The sequence below is a fragment of the Monodelphis domestica genome, chromosome 6 (genome assembly GCF_027887165.1).
Source record: "Monodelphis domestica isolate mMonDom1 chromosome 6, mMonDom1.pri, whole genome shotgun sequence".
NCBI classification, from domain to species: Eukaryota; Metazoa; Chordata; class Mammalia; order Didelphimorphia; family Didelphidae; genus Monodelphis; species Monodelphis domestica.
Window position 1 is genome coordinate 76,287,412 of NC_077232.1, and position 21,027 is coordinate 76,308,438.

A 21,027-nucleotide genomic window follows, 5' to 3' on the forward strand; every position below is an offset into this window, starting at 1 on the left:
CTTGAAGAGAAATGAGTATTCAATCAATAGGAGCTAAGGAAAACATTCCAGACAAGGGAAGCCCCTTATAAGGTCTGAGGGAGGTGAATAGAGGGCTGTTCATGTGCAACAGCTAATAGGGCAGTCTGATTAGAACAGAGGGTATATTAGTTAGTCAACAAAGATTAATTAAGCACTATGTGCTAGGCAATGTATTAAAAAAAAGAACAACAATGCCTGCCCTCAAGGTCCTATATATATATATATATATATATACATATATATATATATATATTGATGGAACGGGGCAGATAGCAAATAACTAGGGACATACAAGGTATGTAAAGCATTAGATGGGAGAGCTGCTAGCTACCTGGCAAAACTGCCCAATAGCTGATGCTAATTAAGTTTTTTAATCTTTTATTTTAAAAAAAGCGGCTGGAAGGTAACCCAAGGGAAGAGGGCACTAGCATAGCATTGGGGAAAGACCTACTATATGTGGAATTTGAGTTGAGAACTAAGGAAGCCAAGAGATGGAAGTGAGTATTGCAGGCATATAAAGGAGTAGCACATGATGAAATTGGAATGTTAAGTCACAGCCAGATTGTAAAAGGTTTTAAATCCCTGGAAGACAGTTGATTTTCATTCTGAGGCAACCCGCAGCCATTGAAGACTTTTTTTTTAAGTGGAATGTGAAATGACCAGGTCCAAATTTATTATCATAAATGGGTAACTAGACTAAACAAAGTGGGGTGGGAGGGTGGGGGGGGGAGGATGTGGAAGACATCCTCTAGAGCATGGTATAGGTAAGTTAAGTTTAGTTTATAAGATAGGTAAGATAGTTTGCTAAGCCTGGGGCTTTTTAGTTTCTTTTTAGAACAGAGCACTAGGGAGCCCAATTAGTTATAGCAACAGCCCAAGCATGAGGTGATGAGGTGATGAGTAAGATCTGACTAAGGTGTTGGCTGAGGGAATAAAGAAGGGTATGTAAGCAAGATATGTTAGGAAAATAAGACTGACAAGGTTTTACAACAGACTGGAGATGGAGATGGAGGGAGAGAGAAAAGAGGGAAAACTAAGAATAAAATCAAGGTTTCAAATCTAGGTAAATGGATATATAGAGGTACCTTGAGTAGAAACAGGAAGTTTTAGAGCTGGGAGGTATTTGGAGGGAAAACAATGAGTTCTATGTTTAGACTTGCTACCTAGGGGATGTCTAGAGGACATAAGGTTGTAAATATCCAGCAAGTAGGTAAAGATGTTGAAGCTGGATTTCAGGAATGAGATTAGGGTTTGATGTCTCCAACAAGTGGTAGTTTGTTCCTTATTTAACGTAATTGTTTACTTAAATCTCTACAATCAGATACATTATGGGGAATGGAGAAAAAAAGATCTTAGAAATGTTTAGGGGGTCCAACCTTAATCTTTTTTTTTTTTAAACTCTTCCTTTCCATCTTTAGAGTCAATACCAAGTATTGGTTCCCAGGCAGAAGTGTGGTAAGGGCTAGACAATTGGAGTTAAGTGATTTATTCAGGGCCATATAGCTAGGAAGTATCTGAGGCCAGATTTGAATCCGGGAACTCCTGTCTTTAGGCTTGGCTCTCAATTTACTGAGTCATCTAGCTGCCTCAATCCTTAATCTTTTGAGGTGTATATTATGAAGAACCATGCTTTTCTACGACATATTGGCTGATGATACTGTGAACTAGCATACTGAATAAATCCTGGGTCTCATACAGCATAGTTTGATAAGATAATTGAAGGACTGGTCAGAGGCTACAAATTGTTTATTCACAGTTCTAGTTTTAGAATTTCCTCTTACATGAATTTCTTTCTTCATGGTAAATACTTAGTAAGTTAAAAGCAGTTTTAAAAACAAAGGTGAGGCACACAAATTAGAAGTCAGAAAACTGCATTTCTAGTGTGTATCTAACATGGAAAGTGACCAGTCTGGATTTTAGCTATATATACATTAGATAAAATTTCATTCTTGAATGGAATTTGTGTTCTCAAAAATAAGTGCTTAGTATCCCATATCTCTTTCTCAGTTAAATGAAAAAAAAATTGTCTACTATCTGCCAATATTTCCTCTCTTTATAGTCCTTGAGAACAGGGGCTGCTTTTTGCTTTTATTTGCATCCACATTACTTAGCAGTATCTGGCTCACAGAACTTAATAAATACATATTGACTGACTTAACCCTATCAAATTGGCTTTTTAATCATCACTCAACTTGTCCAAAGTTATCAGTAATTTCTCAATCTTCCTCTCTATAGACCTCTCTTACATGACAATATTAATCACTCCACAGACACATTCTCTTCTATTTTCATGACATTACCCTCTCTAGGTTCTCCCCTTCTGATCAGTTCCTTCTCAGTCTCTTCTGCAGGTTCATGATCTATCCCTCTAATTGTGAACATATCTAAAAGTTTTCTCTCTATCCTCCCTCATTTTGTCACCTCAATCTGTGATGGCACATGTGTTGTAAATTTCTTTCCTATGCAGATGACTCCCATATATATATATCCCAAATTAGGCTCTCTCCTGAGCTCCAGTCCCATATCACTAACTGCTCACTGAAAATTTAGAACTGAATGCCCCATAAACATCTCAAATGCAACATATCTGAAACAGAACGCATTATCTTTCTCCCATAACACATATCTCTTCCAAACTTCCATAGTTCTGTCAAGTTCTATCATTTTTTTCAATCTTAAACAGGTTCATATACCTTTGACTTTTGACTCTCCTTCACCCCATATATCCAATCACTTTTCAAATCTTGTTTTTTTCCTACCTCTACAACATAACTGATCTCCTTCTCATTACTCTGATGTAGATTCACATCACTTCCCACCAAGTCTTTCTCTCTACCAGTTCATCTCACTCAGCTCACAAGTGATCTTCCAAAAGCACAGGTCTGACCAGATCACATCCCCCTACCCAACTTCAATAAATACCAATGACTCCCTATTGCTTTCAGTATCAAATATAAATTTCTTGGTTTGGTATTTAAATTCCTTCATAACTTGGCCCCTTCCTACTTTTCTGGACTTAAATCTCACTCAGCTCCAAATATTCCGTGATCCAATGGCACAGGCCATTGGATGTTTTTCAGCCAGAACACTTCACCTAGAGACTCTCGGCATTTTCACCAGCTGTCCCCAATACTTCAAATACTCTCTTCTCATCTCTCTCCTCTGTCCTCCCTAGCTACTTTCAAGTGCCATTCAAAATTCCACCTTATACAATTCCAAACTCCCTTAAAGCTATTTGCCTTCCCTGAGATAATCTCCAAGTTCACATATATCTGTGTGGGGTGTATGTACACACACACACACACACATACACACAAAGTGAGCATAATGGTTTTGATGTTAAGATTGTGAGCTCCCTGAAAACAGGGATGGATTTTTTGCATTTCTTTGTATTTCTAGAGCTTTACCAGCACAAAGTAGGTGCCTAATAAATGTTGCTGACTATTCATATTTGCCTTTGGTTCTTTGGTTCAGTCCTTCATTACCTCTCACAAGGAATATGACAGTATTGGTCTTCTAGCCTCAGTTCTTTCCCCACTCCAATTCATATTCCTCTATACAGTAATCAAAATGTTTTTCCATAGGTACCAGATCATGCTACTTTCCTCCTCAATAAACTCCAGAAATTCCTTGTTAGCTCTAGAATCAAATATAAACTTTTCTTCTTGAGTTTTAAAGCCCTTTATCACCAAGCCCCAATTTACTTTTCCCATGTTATTCTTCTCTCCATTACAGGCCAGCCAAACTGTCCTTCTTGCTGTTCCATCTCCCATCTTCACGCATTTGCACTGGTTATCTTCTATATTTGTAATTCACTTCCTCCTCGTTTCCATCTCTTAGAATCCCTTACTTCCTTTAAAACTCAACTCAAGCAATACTTTCTACATGAAGTCTTTTCTAATTCTCCCATTAAAAAAAAAAACTGCAAGCTCTTTCTCTTTCAAAATTACCTTGTTTTTATTTTGTATCTCTTTTTACATATTTGTCTCTCAAGCTGCTGGTGGGTAGGAACTGTTCATTTTTGTTTTTATATTCCTGATGCTAGCACAGCATCTGACACATAGTAGACATTTAAGTTTTTGTTGATTGAATAGAGAAAAAGAAGTTTGTCTCATTTTCCAAGAAAAATGACCACTGTCCTTGGATCTTTTACATAGAATATGACTTGGAAAAGATACCAGAGAGCATCTAGGCCACCTTGAAGTAGAATCCCCCTCTAAAATATCTTTAACAAGTGGCCATCCAGCATCTGCTCACAGTGACAAGAAATAATCACTAAGTAAAAAAGAAAGGAGGGAGGGAGGGAGGAAGGAATAGTTTATTAAGCATTTACTATATTCCAGGCCCAGTTCTAAATGTTTTACAAATATTATCTAATTTGATCCTCACAACAACTCCAGGAGCTTACTATCATGATCCCCCTTTTAGACTTGAGGAAACTGAGATATACAGAGGTTAAGTAACTTGCCCAGCCAAACATGTCTGAGGCAGAATTTGAACTCACGTAGTTCTGACTCTAAGACTGGGGCACTAGCCACTGTATCACCTAGTGTCCCATTCTGCTTCTGAACAACTCTAATTATTAGGACATCTTTTTCTTATATTTGGCCAAAATTTGTCTCCACCCTATTGCTCCTGGTTTTATCTTCTGAGACCAGAGAGAAGTCTAATCCTTCTACTGACAATAATTTAAGTTAATCCTTTTAGGGACAATAATTCAAGTAAATTTTTCTTTTCTCTTGCCCAAGCGTACCCTGTCCTTTTGAGGCATAAGGTCTGAAACAACAATTGGGTAGATGAGTAGATAGTGACCACATTCTCTGGGCCAAGAGGAAGCTATACTGAGAGTGAGAAGAGGAACAGCAGCACTATCATGCCCAGTTCCCAGAGGGCACCTAGACCTGGAAGGAAAGTCCTAGCTCTTCCACAAAACTGATCTGTTAGGGAATGGAAAACTCTTGCTTTGATTAAAATGATGGCATGTACCATAACATTACAAATCAATCTGCTACACAGTAATAATCAGAAATTGTACCCAGTACCAGGGAAATTAAATAAACAAAATTCAGCTTCCACAGAAAAATCTCTGGCTATAATTAATTTGTCATTTCCTGTTTTCACAAAACTAAAATCTTAATAGAGAATTATACTGTATAGAAAGGAATTTTTAAAAGGATTACTTTCTTTTAAAAAATGTACATAGTTGAATTTTTTAAAAATGGTACTATATTCAAATAAAAAAGTTGTCTTGATTCATAAATTTTTTAAAAAGCTTTCTAATCAACTTGTCTTTTCCTGAAAGGAGTGGCAAACAATTCTGGATCAAAAAGTCAAAAGGGCAGAAGAAGCAGCAAAGAATCTGATCCTGATCAAAGGCCTCTGAGCTGAGAGACCAGAGATCCAGACTACCTAATGTAGATATGCATCAGAGCCACAGAGCAAAGTGGATACAGCCCCACCATCAATCCTTCCCCAGTAGGGGGAAGATGGTTGCATATGGGATTTCAATTTCTGGACATATTAAGGGCATTTTACTTAGAATGCACAATTTTAATGATTATGGTTTAGTTCAAATGCTACTAAATAGACTCACTTAAAAGAGAAATTTTTGAAGTCCACTTAAACAAATGGTGGGCAATAATGTACTTCTGGAGCAATTACAGAACAAATTAGGCAAAGATTTAAAAAGCACCACTAGACATTTTATTCCCTGAATTCTGCCTATTTTTTACTAAGATGAAGATGGTCCTTGAGATTCACTAAAGACGGATTATGAGTAACCAGAGAAGGTGATTGCTGAAGTAGTTTACATAGTTAACCATGGTGATTGTTTCCAATTGCAAAATGATAATCTGGTTTGGCATTTACTTCCCAAAGGTGAGAAATATGAGGCCTTGAGAATTTGAGAATCAATTTTTATTTATCTTGAATACCACCTTGTAGTGCAGTCTGACACTGGAAAGATTGAAACTGCATCTCCCACCACAAGGGGCAGAACACCTCTGGTTTACATAAAGTTCTACCTTCTTTTGGAAGCCCCTATGCGATATATTGATAAACTTATGTGCACATCTGTTTCGCAAGTGCCTAAAAACAAAGAGATACTTATAATTTTCTTTGCAAACAAACTGTTGTGCTAACAATGTGAACTTCATATTAACAAAGATAAGTTTCTGAAAGATACATTTTTGTGATCTTCATTAGTAAATTGGATAACTAAACAGGATAGCTGTAATCTTGAATGAAAAAAGTTTTTAATCACTCTTATCCCTAAAAGAGGGTACAAGAGTGATTTTTGGTAATGAATTATAATATTATCATTACATATACATGTTGTAGTAATTTAGAGTAGACAAAGTACTTTTATATACACTCTTAGTTCATGATTTCTCACAAAGCATGGACTGTTATACTCATGGCTTAGTCCATCGAAAGAATTACAAAGACTAGAGAAGCTTTGTCAATGATGACATAAAAACTGAAAATTACTATTGATGATTTATCCAATGACTTGTAATTATGAGATGTTTGCAAAAATGCAATACATCCATGTCATATTTCAAATGAGCCAGTTTGGCCTTAAACTTAATAGTAACTTTGGATAATTTTTTCACATACACAATAAAAGCAGAATCTTAAGAGTTCAGTGGTTAAAAAAAAAAAAGTCATATGGGACAGTGAACATGGTCCAGCCTAGTTTATCTGGGGCTAAAGAGATTGGGGAAGAGGTGGTGCTTGGGAAAGGGATGGGAAATGAGGCGAGGGCTCAGCTCAAAGTTTCCTTCTTCTCCACCATCTAGCAAAGCACTGATTTTGTAAATGGATTGAAAAAACTAGTGAAATTTCATACTGTATGGGAAGGTATGGTTATTGGATACTTTAAAAGTGAAAGAAAATGGGCAATATAGTAGGTATTTTAGAAACTAAAAACCAAATTATTAAGACTGTAGACTCACAGGATTGAAAAAGCCTCCTTTGGAGTTTTTTGTTTGTTTGTTTGTTTAGTATATATGTACTCCTCCTAAAAGAGCACATATCTCCTTTAAGAATATTCACCAAAATTTTTACAATGCAGAGTGGTTCCTTATGTCAATCAGACAAAATACATTATATTATCCTAGCATTCAAAGTCCTCCACAATCTGGCTCCAAAACATAGCCCTAGATATTTCAGATTAATATCTTTTTGGGTACTCCTCATTAGAATAAACTAACTAGATGCTGGATTTCACTCTGCTGTCTTTCCTCTCTATGCTCAGTGCAGGGTCTCTCCTGTCTAGAACACATTGCCTTCACAATTGACTGCTGAAATTCTTCCTTTCCTTCAAGGTCCAGCACAGTTGCCACACTTGTAAACCTCAAAATTCCTTAGACTTATAAATGTTGGAAATTTCACCATTGGGATATTTCATACTTGGAAAATTTCTTACTGATAGTCTATTGGAATGGGAACTCCATTGGCATGGGAGGTTCCTTCTCTTCCCTTCTTAAGATTACTTTAGGACAGAAACCCTTTGCTGAACAATGGAAAGGACTTTGACCTATGCTTAAGCATAGAACAGGAATTTCTTTGAGTCTTGATTGATTTAGAATTGATACAATGGAGATACTTGGAATAAATCTCCACCCTATTCAGTCCTAATAGGATTGAGTAAGGGCTGCAGCCTAGATCAAAATTTAATTATCCCAATCTCTACCATACTCAAGTTAACAGGATTTAGAAAGGGCTGTAGCAAAGGAGTATAGATTTAATCATTGGAAAATATGACCTTCAACAGACATGTGCAAAAAGCCAGAAACCTCTGGGCGGTCCTGGGTTAAGCGAGAGCCTCCATTGACAGGGAAATTGATGAAGAGTGATTGGTAGATGTGAGGACTGAGGGGAGGCAACTTGGATGGTTTCCTTAAAGATAGGAGGGTCTGGAGACTCGAGGTGGTGGTTGTTGAGTTTTTGGGTCGGTGTGGTTCCTGGGCTCGGAGGAAGCTTGCTCTGAAGGAAGCTGAAGGTGGGGGCCTCTGAGACTGTTTCTCCATTTTGGACACGTGAGTGAAAGGGACTGATCTCTTTTCTTTGCCCCAGCTATCTAAGGGCTTGGGCCTTTTGGCCCAGCCTAAACAGAGGGGGTATTTAAGCCCTATTCCCTTCTCTCCCCTTTCTCTCTCTCTCTCTATCTCTAATTCCTTTCTTGCTCCTATTGTAATTAAACTCCAAAAAGGCTGACGGCTGACTTGAGTTTTTCATTTAGGAATTACATAGCTGATTCCTTGGCGACCTTAAATTAATATATATCAGTCTTTTAAAGTGATTCCCTTGTAACATTGTGGCTGACCACACGGGAGTCTAAAGAATCCTCTCAATAAAACTTTTTCCTTGCCTTTTTACTATACTGTTTCACCACTTAGTCCTTTTTAAAAAAAAAAAAAAAAAACTTGGCTTAAAGACACAGCTGCTAGAACACGTGAGTATAAAAAACTTTTTCTCTTTTCTCCTTAAGTTAAATTGGAATCAGCAGTTTTTTCTTTTTCTTCCCTTTAATCTTAAGGGACAGCTGGGTAGCTCAGCGGATTGAGAGCCAGCCCTAGAGGCAGAAGGTCCTGGGTTCAAATCGGACCTCAGATACTTCCCAGCTGTGTGACTCTGATAGACAGAAAACAGCTGTTTTTAAATCTCAGCATAAAGTCCTGGCTGGAAGAACTGTTTCTAAATATCCTTTCCCTTAAGGAACAACTTCCTGGATTAAAAAAAAAAAAAAACCCTGTGGAAAGTTTGTTGCTTTGCCCTGCTCCCCACGTGTTTTGTGAAATTACAAAATATACATATAAAAATGAGTACTACATTCTTTGACAATTATATGGCAGCTGAAGAAGTAGGGGCATTGAGGAATGAAGGATACCTCCAAATTTTTATATTAATAGGTACTGTCATTTTTGTACTCCTCAATACTATATTTAGAGATGAAAAAATAAAAAATATTGAGGATAAAATAAAACAAAATGAGGATAAAATAAAACAAAATGAGGATAAAATAAAACAAAATGAGGATAAAATAAAACAAAATGAGGATAAAATAGAAAATATTGAGGATAAAATAGAAAATGTTGAGGATAAAATAGAAAAAAATGAGGATAAAATAGAAAATATTGAGGATAAAATAGAAAATATTGAGGATAAAATAGAAAAAATTGAGGATACAATAGAAAAAATTGAGGATACAATAGAAAAAATTGAGGATAAAATAGGAAATATTGAGAATAAAATAGAAAAACTTGAGGATAAAATAGGAAATATTGAGAATAAAATAGGAAATATTGAGGATAAAATGGGAGATATGGAAGATAAAATAGGAAAAATTGAGGATAAAATGCAAGCCCAATTAGAAGATCTAAAATGTTTCTTACAGGATCAATGGGCAAACACCCACTCTACCAGAAACAGACCTGTTTCTGAACCTTTGAATGAGGAAATTTCCTTCCCTGAAATAGAGATGGAAAACACCTTCCCTATAGCCCAGTTAACAGACTGCTTCTCTCGTGCAGTGCAAATCTTGTCTGAATTTAATCCCCAAAACCCTTCCCCTGCAATCCCAGCTTCTCATGTTCCTTCTCCTACAGAAAACCAAATTCCAATGCAAGGGAGATCTTGTCCTCCTAGAGAAACCTGTCCTTGTCAAACTGACCCACAGGTGCAAAATTCAACTAGAGGCCTGTTTCCTCTAAGAGAAGTACCTGAAATAGGACGAAATGGGGATGTGGTGACTTTAAGACATAGGATACCGTTTACTCCCCAAGAAATAAATGAATTTACACGAAATATCCCCACATATGAACAAGATCCTTTTCTAGTAACAAAAAAGATGGGAGACATATTTTTTCAATATAATCCGTCTTACAAGGACGTTGAGAGCTTACTACAGGCTTTTTTAAGTGAACGTGAAAAAAATAAAATAATTGCTCATGTCAACAAAACCCGGGGGCGTAATGCAGCACATTGGCCATCTCAGGATCCCGAATGGGACTATAATAATCCTGAGGACTATCTACAACTATACCGTTGTAGAGAGGCCATCCTCACGGCCATGAAGGAATGTGCGGACAGTACAGATAAGTGGATGGAACTGGAAAAAATTAAGCAAAAGGAAAACGAAACACCCTCCAGATTTATGGACAGAATTATCGAGTTTGGGGACAGATACTTAGATTGGGACTTAAATAAAGAGAATAGTTTAAGACAAGTTAGAAGAATCTTTGTAAATAATTCTTGCAAAGTAATTAAAAATTATTTTAAAACACAATGCCCAAGATGGTCAGATATGGACCTTGAAGAATTGCGAAAAACAGCTATATATGTTTTTAAGGGAAACGAAGAAAAGGAGAAAGAGAATAATGATGACATGGAGGAAATGAAGAAAAAAATGAGATGTGTAATAGATAGGATAACTAAATTAGAAAGTGGGCATGATAATGAACCAACGACAATTGCCCCTCTCCAGAAATCCAATTATCAATCCATTACTTGCCACTTCTGTGAGAAGAAGGGCCACAAAATGATGGAATGTAGAACCTTTCTTAAGATGTTTGGAAGGAATACACAGTTTAATAATGGTTTTAGAAATAATAACTATAGAAATTATGATAATGGTTATAGAAACCAGAATTCTAGAAATTATAATAATGACTATGGAAATAACTATAATGAATATAGAAATAAGAACTTTAGAAACCAGAATTATAGAAATAGGAATTGGGAATTTAATGACAATGCTCAAATTGAAGAAAATTTTAATGATAATACTCAACAATATATGAGAAATGGCGCTCGTCCAAAAATTACTCAAGGTACTAATGACCCTCAGAGAGGTGCCCTTCAGGGGGGTGCCCAAGGAATATCCCAAACACAATGATGGTGCCCGGGGGGGGCTGGGGCACAGGAATCAGAGGATACAACCTTTGATTTCCCAGACCCTGATGTCCTACTACCCGTTGTCCCTATCCACTGCCCTCCCCATACTAATGAACCCCATGTTACCTTAAAAGTGGGTAACACCTATTATGATTGTCTATTAGACACCGGAGCTTCCTGGTCTGTATTAAAGAGAACACCTGATTTACAATGTTATTCTATTGGCTCAGAGAATGTAATGGGAGTATCAGGAATAACCCAAAGAGTTAAAAGACTTCCTCCTAGAATGGTGTCTGTAGGACCCCTAGAGGTACAACACTCCTTCCTTTTGATGCCTGACTCCCCTTTAAATTTGCTGGGGAGGGACCTTCTATGCAAACTCAGAGCCACAATAACCTGCTCCCCAGATGGCTCATTATCATTAGAAGTACCAGAGGAATCTTTAAATTTACTCCCTGTACTTCTCTCGGAAAACCAGGAGGCAAAAGAACCTTCCATTTTTGAAATACCTAAAGATATACCGGAGTCTCTTTGGGCCACATCTTCTTCTGACGTAGGCTTACTTAAATCTGCTGTTCCTGTGCAGATAAAAACTAAATCTAGCCCACCTCCTTCTATCCCTCAGTATCCCCTCTCAAAGGAGGCAATTGAGGGTATTACACCAGTTATTAACTCATTAATAGAACAGGGAATAATAATCCCTTGCAAATCTGAATACAACACGCCCATCCTGCCAATTAAAAAACCAAAAAAAGGACCCGATGGCAAACACATCTATAGATTCGTACAGGATCTAAGGGCAGTGAATAATCACGTTATAAAGAGACACTCCGTAGTTTCTAACATACATACTATTATTTCATCTATTCCTAGCACAGCTACATACTTTACAGTAGTAGACTTGTGTTCAGCTTTCTTTTCCATACCAATACATGAAAACTCCAGGCATATTTTTGCTTTCACCTGGAAGGGCTCACAATATACCTGGTGTCGGCTGCCACAGGGTTATGTCGAAAGTCCGAGCTTATTTGAGCAAATTTTGAGCCAAGACACAGACAATATAACATTTAAAAATAGCAAATTAATCAAATATGTAGATGATCTACTCTTGGCTTCAACAGATGCAGAAACATGTCAAGAAGATAGCAAACACCTTCTTTTGGAATTGCACAAAAGAGGACATAAAATCTCTAAGGATAAAGTTCAATGGTGTCTCCAAAAAGTAGAATATTTGGGATTCATCTTGACTGCGGGTGCTCGTTATATTTCTCCAAAACGAATTGAGAACATTCAAAAATTGAGTGCTCCTACCACTAAGAAACAGCTGAGAGCAATTTTAGGAGCAACAGGGTTTTGTAGACAATGGATTCCTTGCTATGGGGAAATCACTAAACCCCTTATAGCATTAACAAAGGATTCGGTTCCTGAACCCCTCAAATTAGAGCCTGAACACTTGTCAGCTCTAACAGATCTGAAAAAGGCTATCATGTCTGCCCCTGCTCTAGGCATCCCAGATTACAACAAGCCATTTACTTTATATGTGCATGAGCGAAGAGGAGTAGCCTCTGGTGTGTTAACTCAGGCTTTGGGACCTTCTCAGCGCCCAATTGCTTATTATTCTGCCCAACTAGACCCAGTAGCAGCAGGAGCACCACCATGCCTTAGAGGAGTAGCTGCTACAGCCTTACTAGTAACAAAAACCGTTGATTTAGTATTGGGATGTCCATTAACAATAATGTGCCCACATGAGATTGAAGCATTATTGGTAAAACATAGAACACAGGCATTCTCGGATCAGAGAATTACAAGGTATGAAATAACCTTATTAAATAGTGAAAATATTACCTTGAAACGCTGTTCAACTCTTAACCCTGCCACCTTGCTTCCAGATTTACCTACTTCAGGAGAACCACTACATAACTGTGAAACATTAGTGTCCATGGCAGAAAAGCCTCGAGATAATCTCTTGGACACTCCCTTAGACAATGCAGATCTGATTTTATTTACCGATGGTTCCTCTTTTATGAGGGATGGCATACGTTACACTGGAGCTGCCGTAGTCTCAGAATTTGCCACTGAATGGTCAGCTTCACTACCTTCTAACATTAGCGCTCAAGGAGCAGAACTCATAGCTCTAAAACAAGCTTGTATAATTGCCAAGGATAAAAAGGCAACAATTTATACAGATTCTAGATATGCTTTCGGCATTTGTCACTCAGTCGGGATGCTATGGCTCCAAAGAGGATTTTTAACCTCAGCTGGAAAATCCATAGCTAATGCAGAAATTATTAATGAAGTTCTTTCTGCTCTCAAACTGCCTAAAGCCCTAGCTGTAGTTCATTGCTCTGCCCATACAGGTGGCTCTGACCCTGTCTCTAGAGGAAATGACCGAGCAGATGCCGCTGCAAAACTAGCAGCCATAGAAGGACCTGGATTAATTTTAACATTAACAACCACTGATAATTTAAATTTATCACTCTCCTATAATGAAAAGGAAGTGGAAAAATGGAAACAAAAATTTAAAGCAAAACAAATTAATGGAGTATGGGTGTCATCTGAAGGAAAACCCCTGCTCCCTAGAAGTTTCTATAACCAAATTTGCCAATCTATTCATAAAAATGGTCATTTTGGCACCCAGGGCATTGTGGACTCTGTCAAGAGAGTATGGATAGCCCCTGGTATAACTACTGTAGCCTCTAAAGTATGTTCAGCCTGCCCTATTTGCCAGGCATATAACCAACATGCATATCGTGGAAAAGCCTTTGGGGGACGTCCTCTGGCTTACACACCTTTTGAACATCTACAGATAGATTTCATAACAATGCCAAAGGCTGGGCGTTATAAATTTTGTCTAGTAATTGTAGATCAACTAACCAGATGGCCAGAAGCATTTCCTACGACCCGAGCCACAGCAGATTTTGTTGCAAAGATACTTTTAAAAGAAATTATTCCTCGTTTTGGCCTACCAGCACGTATTGACTCCGATAGAGGGAGTCATTTTACCGATTCTGTCTTAAATCAAATATATTCTTGCTTGGGGATAACTCCCAAATTCCATGTTCCATATCACCCCCAGAGCTCAGGCCAAGTGGAGAGGATGAATAAAGAACTTAAGACTATGATTGGCAAATTATGCACTGAGACCCATTTAAAATGGCCTGAAATTCTCCCTCTGGCCCTATTTTATCTTAGAAGCAGGCCTAGAGGAGACTTACATATTTCACCGTTTGAGATGCTTTTTGGACATCCGCCTATACAGGCTAAGCCTTTCTCCCCGGCTTATACATCGCTATTAGGGGGAGATATTACTATTGCTTCCTATATACAGGAGTTACAGCACAAACTACGTGAACTTCATGAATCCGGAGCTGCAGTACAAGCTGGACCATTAGACTTTTCTCTGCATGACCTGAACCCAGGAGATAAAGTTTATATCAAGAATTTCAAGCGAACTGGAGCAACTCAACCTTCATGGGAAGGACCATTCCAAATATTATTAACTACTCCAACATCTATAAAGATTGGAGAAAGAGACTCTTGGATTCACTGCTCACATGTGAAGAAAGCATCTTCTGCTGAGACTGATTGACTCTATCCTATCATATGAATTGTGACTCTATCTTATCATATGAATTGGAGATAATAATCCATAGACAAATGGATGTTTTTTTTTTCAAGAATATATTGAATTACTGATTTTTTTTCCTTATTTTTTCTTATTTCTTTTTATTTTTTGATCAGAATATTTGATTTTTTTCTCATTTTTTTGTACTGAAGGTACACATAATTAATATTAATATTAATATTTTTTCCCTGCAGTAATACAAGTTAATATATATACTCTTGCTATAATATCAATATATGCCTAAAAGCTTTAAACTATGGGAACCTGCCATTTATTGATAAAATATTATAGGACTGTGATTAATGTTTGTGTCTGATTCCAGGAAAAGGGATAAAAACAAGGAGCACAGACTAAACCTGAATAGTGCCAATAGAGCACACATGAAATATTAAAGTGAGACTCAAGGTTGCGACGCTTAACTTATGTTTAAGTCGTAGGACTTCCTTGTATCTACACTCCTTTTGAAGTACTCAAACAAGTACAAAGCTTGACTATCATGCTGGCTCCCTATATCTCTGAAAAAAAAAATCAGACAAGGGAATGACATTTCCCCATCAAAATAGAATTCTAATTCTTTCCTTCTTATATTATGGCAACTTCCTGTAGTCTTGGCTACAAATGGCTAAGTGAAATATTACTGTATTCTGTCCTACATACTTGTGGGATAGAAATTACTTTAAACTGGACCTATACAAGGCCTATTTTGAATTTTTCTTATGTTTTTGATTATTTTTCTATTCTTTTGATAATTGACACATACAACCCCATAACTGAACATTGCATTCTGAGCTAAACTTGATAATTTTTTTTTAAATACTTACTTCAGGGGGGATTGTATTTTAATTTAAAATCTAAGAATTTTTGAATTTTTTTTTGTTTGAGATTTTATTTTTATAAAAATCCAAGACTTTTGTTTAAGATTTTACTGTTATAAAAAATTTTCAAAGATTTTGATTTTGTTCGAGAAAAGATCTTCAAGAAAGAAGCTTGAAACTTTTATATCCAGAGAATGAACTGTTGCAGAAAGATGCCAAAAACCTACACTTCATCAAGAAGATCAAGAATGAACTTTGGATGTGATTGATTGGACTGAACTTTTGATTGAACATTTATTGTAACATTTATGCCAAAAGGGACTGCCCCTAATTTGGCTTTCTGTCAATGCGCCTAGCAAACATTGGTTTTGCTTTCTTTTCTTTTCTATTTCCTCTCTCACTATTCTAATTTCTCTTAGAAAATTGAATATTGTGTATATCTTTAGTTAGAAGTGAATTTAGAACTACAAAATGATTATGTTAAATGATCAATGGGGAGACTAGTCTCCCAATGATCATCAGGGGGGATTGTAAACCTCAAAATTCCTTAGACTTATAAATGTTGGAAATTTCACCATTGGGATATTTCATACTTGGAAAATTTCTTACTGATAGTCTATTGGAATGGGAACTCCATTGGCATGGGAGGTTCCTTCTCTTCCCTTCTTAAGATTACTTTAGGACAGAAACCCTTTGCTGAACAATGGAAAGGACTTTGACCTATGCTTAAGCATAGAACAGGAATTTCTTTGAGTCTTGATTGATTTAGAATTGATACAATGGAGATACTTGGAATAAATCTCCACCCTATTCAGTCCTAATAGGATTGAGTAAGGGCTGCAGCCTAGATCAAAATTTAATTATCCCAATCTCTACCATACTCAAGTTAACAGGATTTAGAAAGGGCTGTAGCAAAGGAGTATAGATTTAATCATTGGAAAATATGACCTTCAACAGACATGTGCAAAAAGCCAGAAACCTCTGGGCGGTCCTGGGTTAAGCGAGAGCCTCCATTGACAGGGAAATTGATGAAGAGTGATTGGTAGATGTGAGGACTGAGGGGAGGCAACTTGGATGGTTTCCTTAAAGATAGGAGGGTCTGGAGACTCGAGGTGGTGGTTGTTGAGTTTTTGGGTCGGTGTGGTTCCTGGGCTCGGAGGAAGCTTGCTCTGAAGGAAGCTGAAGGTGGGGGCCTCTGAGACTGTTTCTCCATTTTGGACACGTGAGTGAAAGGGACTGATCTCTTTTCTTTGCCCCAGCTATCTAAGGGCTTGGGCCTTTTGGCCCAGCCTAAACAGAGGGGGTATTTAAGCCCTATTCCCTTCTCTCCCCTTTCTCTCTCTCTCTCTATCTCTAATTCCTTTCTTGCTCCTATTGTAATTAAACTCCAAAAAGGCTGACGGCTGACTTGAGTTTTTCATTTAGGAATTACATAGCTGATTCCTTGGCGACCTTAAATTAATATATATCAGTCTTTTAAAGTGATTCCCTTGTAACACACTCTCTGAGTACTAGGCCCAAATGGTAGGGCCATTCCCCCAAACCCCATTTCCCAATGTTTCCCAGTTCATTCACTATTTCTAACTCTTCCTTTTCTAGTAAACTATCCTTGGGATAGTCTTGCTTCCAGGAAAGGTTTTCTAGGTGGAGGCATTCTTTGGAGGTTGGCCCTAAACCTAATTTTAAGAGTTGCTGGAGTGAGGTTCCACTCAAATTCATGGCACAGGAATGAGAAAGATTATTGTATTACTTCAGATTTCTAGAAGTCTAGTTTGGCCACACATACTTAGCAATTTTATGTAAAACCTTAGTGTCCTCAAACAGCAAAAATTCTAACCCTTTTTTATTTTTTCCTGTTTTGCAAGGGTCTGATCCCAGAGTGGCAGTATATCTTTAAGGATTAATCAATAGCTGCTAAAAGATAAGTGTTTATGATGAGTATTACTAGTGATGAACAAATAAAATAAGTCTTAAAGGCAAATATTTTTTTCTCATAAGCTTAAAACTATAAAAAAGTTGGATGGGTAAATCTTGGTTTAAAATTATTATGGAAAATATGTCATGACAAAAACTATACTTTTCAAATAAAGTATATATTATGATAAGAAGTATGTCTTTGTTACTTTTCTTACTTTTCAAAATTTCAGAGTCAGGTCAATTCCCTTTCTTTTTAGCACCCCCATCCCTGAAGTCAGGCCAAGTATTGAGCTGCTGGCCCCCAGCCAAGGAAATTTCTAGCCTTTAATGGAGGTAGTACTTCTCAGGTAGCTTTTCTGATACTCTCAATAGAACAATTTCTCTCAGTCTAAGCAGGGAACAAATATCTGCCATGAGGGTAAAGCCTTGGGATAAGGCAAGGCAAAAGTGTGGGGTTTATGCACATAATGGGGGTTATAAGAAATGTCAGTTTTCTGTTTGCTTTTCTGTCTGACTCACAGACAACAATGACTCCTCTGTCAGCTTTCTGTATCTTCTGTGTACCCACCCTCTAAGAAAGCATCCCTCAGTTCCCTCAGTCTAAAACCCCATACTCAAATGAAGAGTGCCTCGATCACCTAAGTAAATAAAAAGAAAAATGGCCAGTCCTCCAAAGGTGAGAGCCAGTGGCTTCAATAGCTCCAGGATGATTTCAGTTTTTTAGATTCCTTTCTTAGGAGTTTCACACTCCCCCTTTCATTACAGAGGGCAAGAGATCAGGTAGAGGGAGGGAGTCATACTGCTTTTGTGCCTATCATGAAACTTTTATTGCCTGCTTACTGTTAAAGATTAAAATCCTGACACCTGCAGTCCAGAAGCTTTAGGAGACTGGTAGTATGTGAAAAGGGAAGAACTTGGGAGTCACAGGACCAGGGTTCAAATCTGACTTCTGACATAGGTTTTCCCATCTGTAAAATAGGGGAGAGGTCCACTAGATGGCCTCTGAAATTTCTTCCAACTCTAGCTCTCATAATCTTGGGCAAGTAACTCAGTCTCCCTAAAGTCTCAACTTCCTCATCAGAACATTGAGGGAGTTTGGCTAGATTTCCAAGATCTAAGTTTATGATTCCCAGATCCCACAGATCTAGGATTACTGCACTAAGCTGCATGCTTCCATGTCCCTCCATAAACTCTTACAAAATAAAACCATTCACTTTACACCAGGCCAGGCTAAATAAGGTGCAATTCTTTTAAGCTAATGATGGTCTTAAGTGCTTAAAACAACAGCAATACTATAAAAAGTTGGGTAAAAATAATTACCCCATATTCCACAATCATTATATATTCTGTGTATCTGCCTTACATTGTTCACTCCCTCAAAAATCCTATTTAAGCATCATGCCCATGCTGATGCATCTCTTAAATTTTAAGCCATTTTAGTTAAATGTTCCCTTTTTCCCAGTTCCAAGCCTATTTGTATAATGCTCAAGTTTCCTTTTGTGATACAGACAGTGAAACTGCCAAGAAGAATGCTGCCCAAGTGCAGAATCTGTCTGGTAACACTTTATGGTTCCTGGTCTAATATTTTGATTTCCTGGATAGCATTTTTGAACTGAGAGCCATGACTGCTAGTTCTACTGACCATGAATACTGCAACTTACAAAAATGTTAAAAGAGCAGGTTTGAGATTACTTGCCCTTAACTAACGAGAATTATATTTCTTAAACATAAAAGTATTATAGGAAACAGGGAGAGAGAAAGTTGCACCAACAAATGTTCAAAAGAACATGAAATTTTGGAGGTGGAAGTGCTCTTAGATATAACCTAGTCCAACTTTACCTTTAAAGATGGAAAAACTGAGACTGAGAAATAAAAAGAGTTTAGTGTCCTAAATATTCTGTTCTTAGATTTGATGACCAGAGAAATCTTTTGAGATCAGTTACTGTTTAAAGCTTACTGACATACTACTTCTACTAATTAAACACACACACACACACACACACACACACACACACACACACACAAACACAAAAGGAAGTGGAAGGAAGTTATTGGCTATTGCCTGGAGTCAGTTATTGTACAACTTTTAAATTATCAATTCAATAAAAAAAAAAATCACATCTGGGATTAGAGTTCAATTCTATCCAAGAACCAGGAGCATTAGTTAAATGAGCCAATATATTTAAAATACTTTGTAAACCATTGAATGCTATATAAATGAACTATTAATGGAAAAGTAGCTTTTAATGTGTGAATGTTTTTTAAAAGAACACACTGAATGCTGTAAACAATATTTCAAGTACATCTACCAACATCCATAAAAAGGCTATATTTTGTAGGTTACGTTCTGTTTAAGTATTTTAAATTAAGAGCTGAAGACATGACTTTTACCAAAGAATGCTTTCTTTAGAAAAACAACTTCCCCTTCTCCCCAGCTCCAGGGACTCTTAATAGCTGGGGTTATTTTTAATGCCAGGAAAACACGTGGCAAAAAATAAACAACTTAAAATTCCTTTTTTATAAGGTTGAGTTTAATGGAAATTGATAATTATTATCCATATTAACAATAATAATAGTACCTCATGTATATAATACAATACAAAGATTAAAGTAAAATATTTAATGCTAATGATTCCTAGAAACATTGTTTTATATAAGAAAGTCGACAGGTCATTTTACAATGTGTGACTAAAAGGTTTCATCTAAAAGCACTAAATTACATTTAAAGTAGTTGGCAAAACCTCAGGGAAACTGTTTTTACATTGATATTAAAATTCACATTTGTGATTTATTTTGCATTTATTTTCCAAAAACCTGCCAGGCCCAACAAACAAACGACCTACTTGTGCTTCTGTCTCCTGCAGTAAGGATTTAAATCTGAGTTGGATGACTTGGCCCTTTCCCATTGGAACATACTGTAGCAATGATGTTAAAAATCCCTGGATGTTAACCATCTGCAAAATGACTGCAGTTGCTATGTGCACATCCAGTACTGAGAGTCAGTTACTTAGCAAACACCGTTTCAGTGATGCGTTATTACAGAATCATAGATTTTCAAGCTGGAAGGGGCCTGGGCATCAAGGACATCACAAATTCGGTTATTTGTACTAATTCGCAGTTTAAAAAATAAACTAGTTGGAGAACACGATCAGACACACGAGTTCTATGGATCCATTCTTTTAAGAGAATGGCTAGAAGGATGACTCCCTCCCTCTAAAATCCAGCAGTTGTCTTTCTAAGGGCAATGGTTATTGAAATGCACGGCTAGCTTCCAAGCCAGCATGACATTTTAGGCTACAACAGGTGAAATTTTTACAAAAGTATTCACCCCGAAGATGGTTTCTTAAGATATTCTGACTCGATATCAAGAAGGCAAAACCGACCATCTGTTTCCCCAAACTATTTTCAAAACAAAGAAACACAATAGCCTGAATCAAATCTGGGCGGCAAAATAAAGTTGTTTTTTTCTGCTCTCTCGGGCCTTCCCTCTTTGTGTCTCGCTCGCCGTCCGGGGTCTCGGCCCGGAGACACTCCAGCCCCGCACAGACGGTGACAACCCCCGCCCCCTCTCCCCGACCCCGGGGCAGCAGGCGGGGGAGGGGCCGGGGGCTGGAAGGGGTGTCTAGGCCCCGGCCCAGTCCCCGGGCTCGACGGGACTTCCTGTTTCACACGGGGAGAGCTAGCAGCCCGAGGCGGCGACCAGCGGCGGCCGGGCCCCCTCCCGGGCCTGGGGCCTGCAGGATTCCGCAG

At 37.6% G+C, this 21,027-nt stretch overlaps 1 protein-coding gene across 9 annotated transcripts in view; it reads right to left on the reverse strand.

Annotated features, from left to right (window-relative positions):
• CTBP1 (C-terminal binding protein 1) overlaps positions 1–21,027 on the reverse strand; it is a 558,787-nt gene that overhangs the window by 100,817 nt on the left and 436,943 nt on the right. The window lies entirely within an intron of this gene.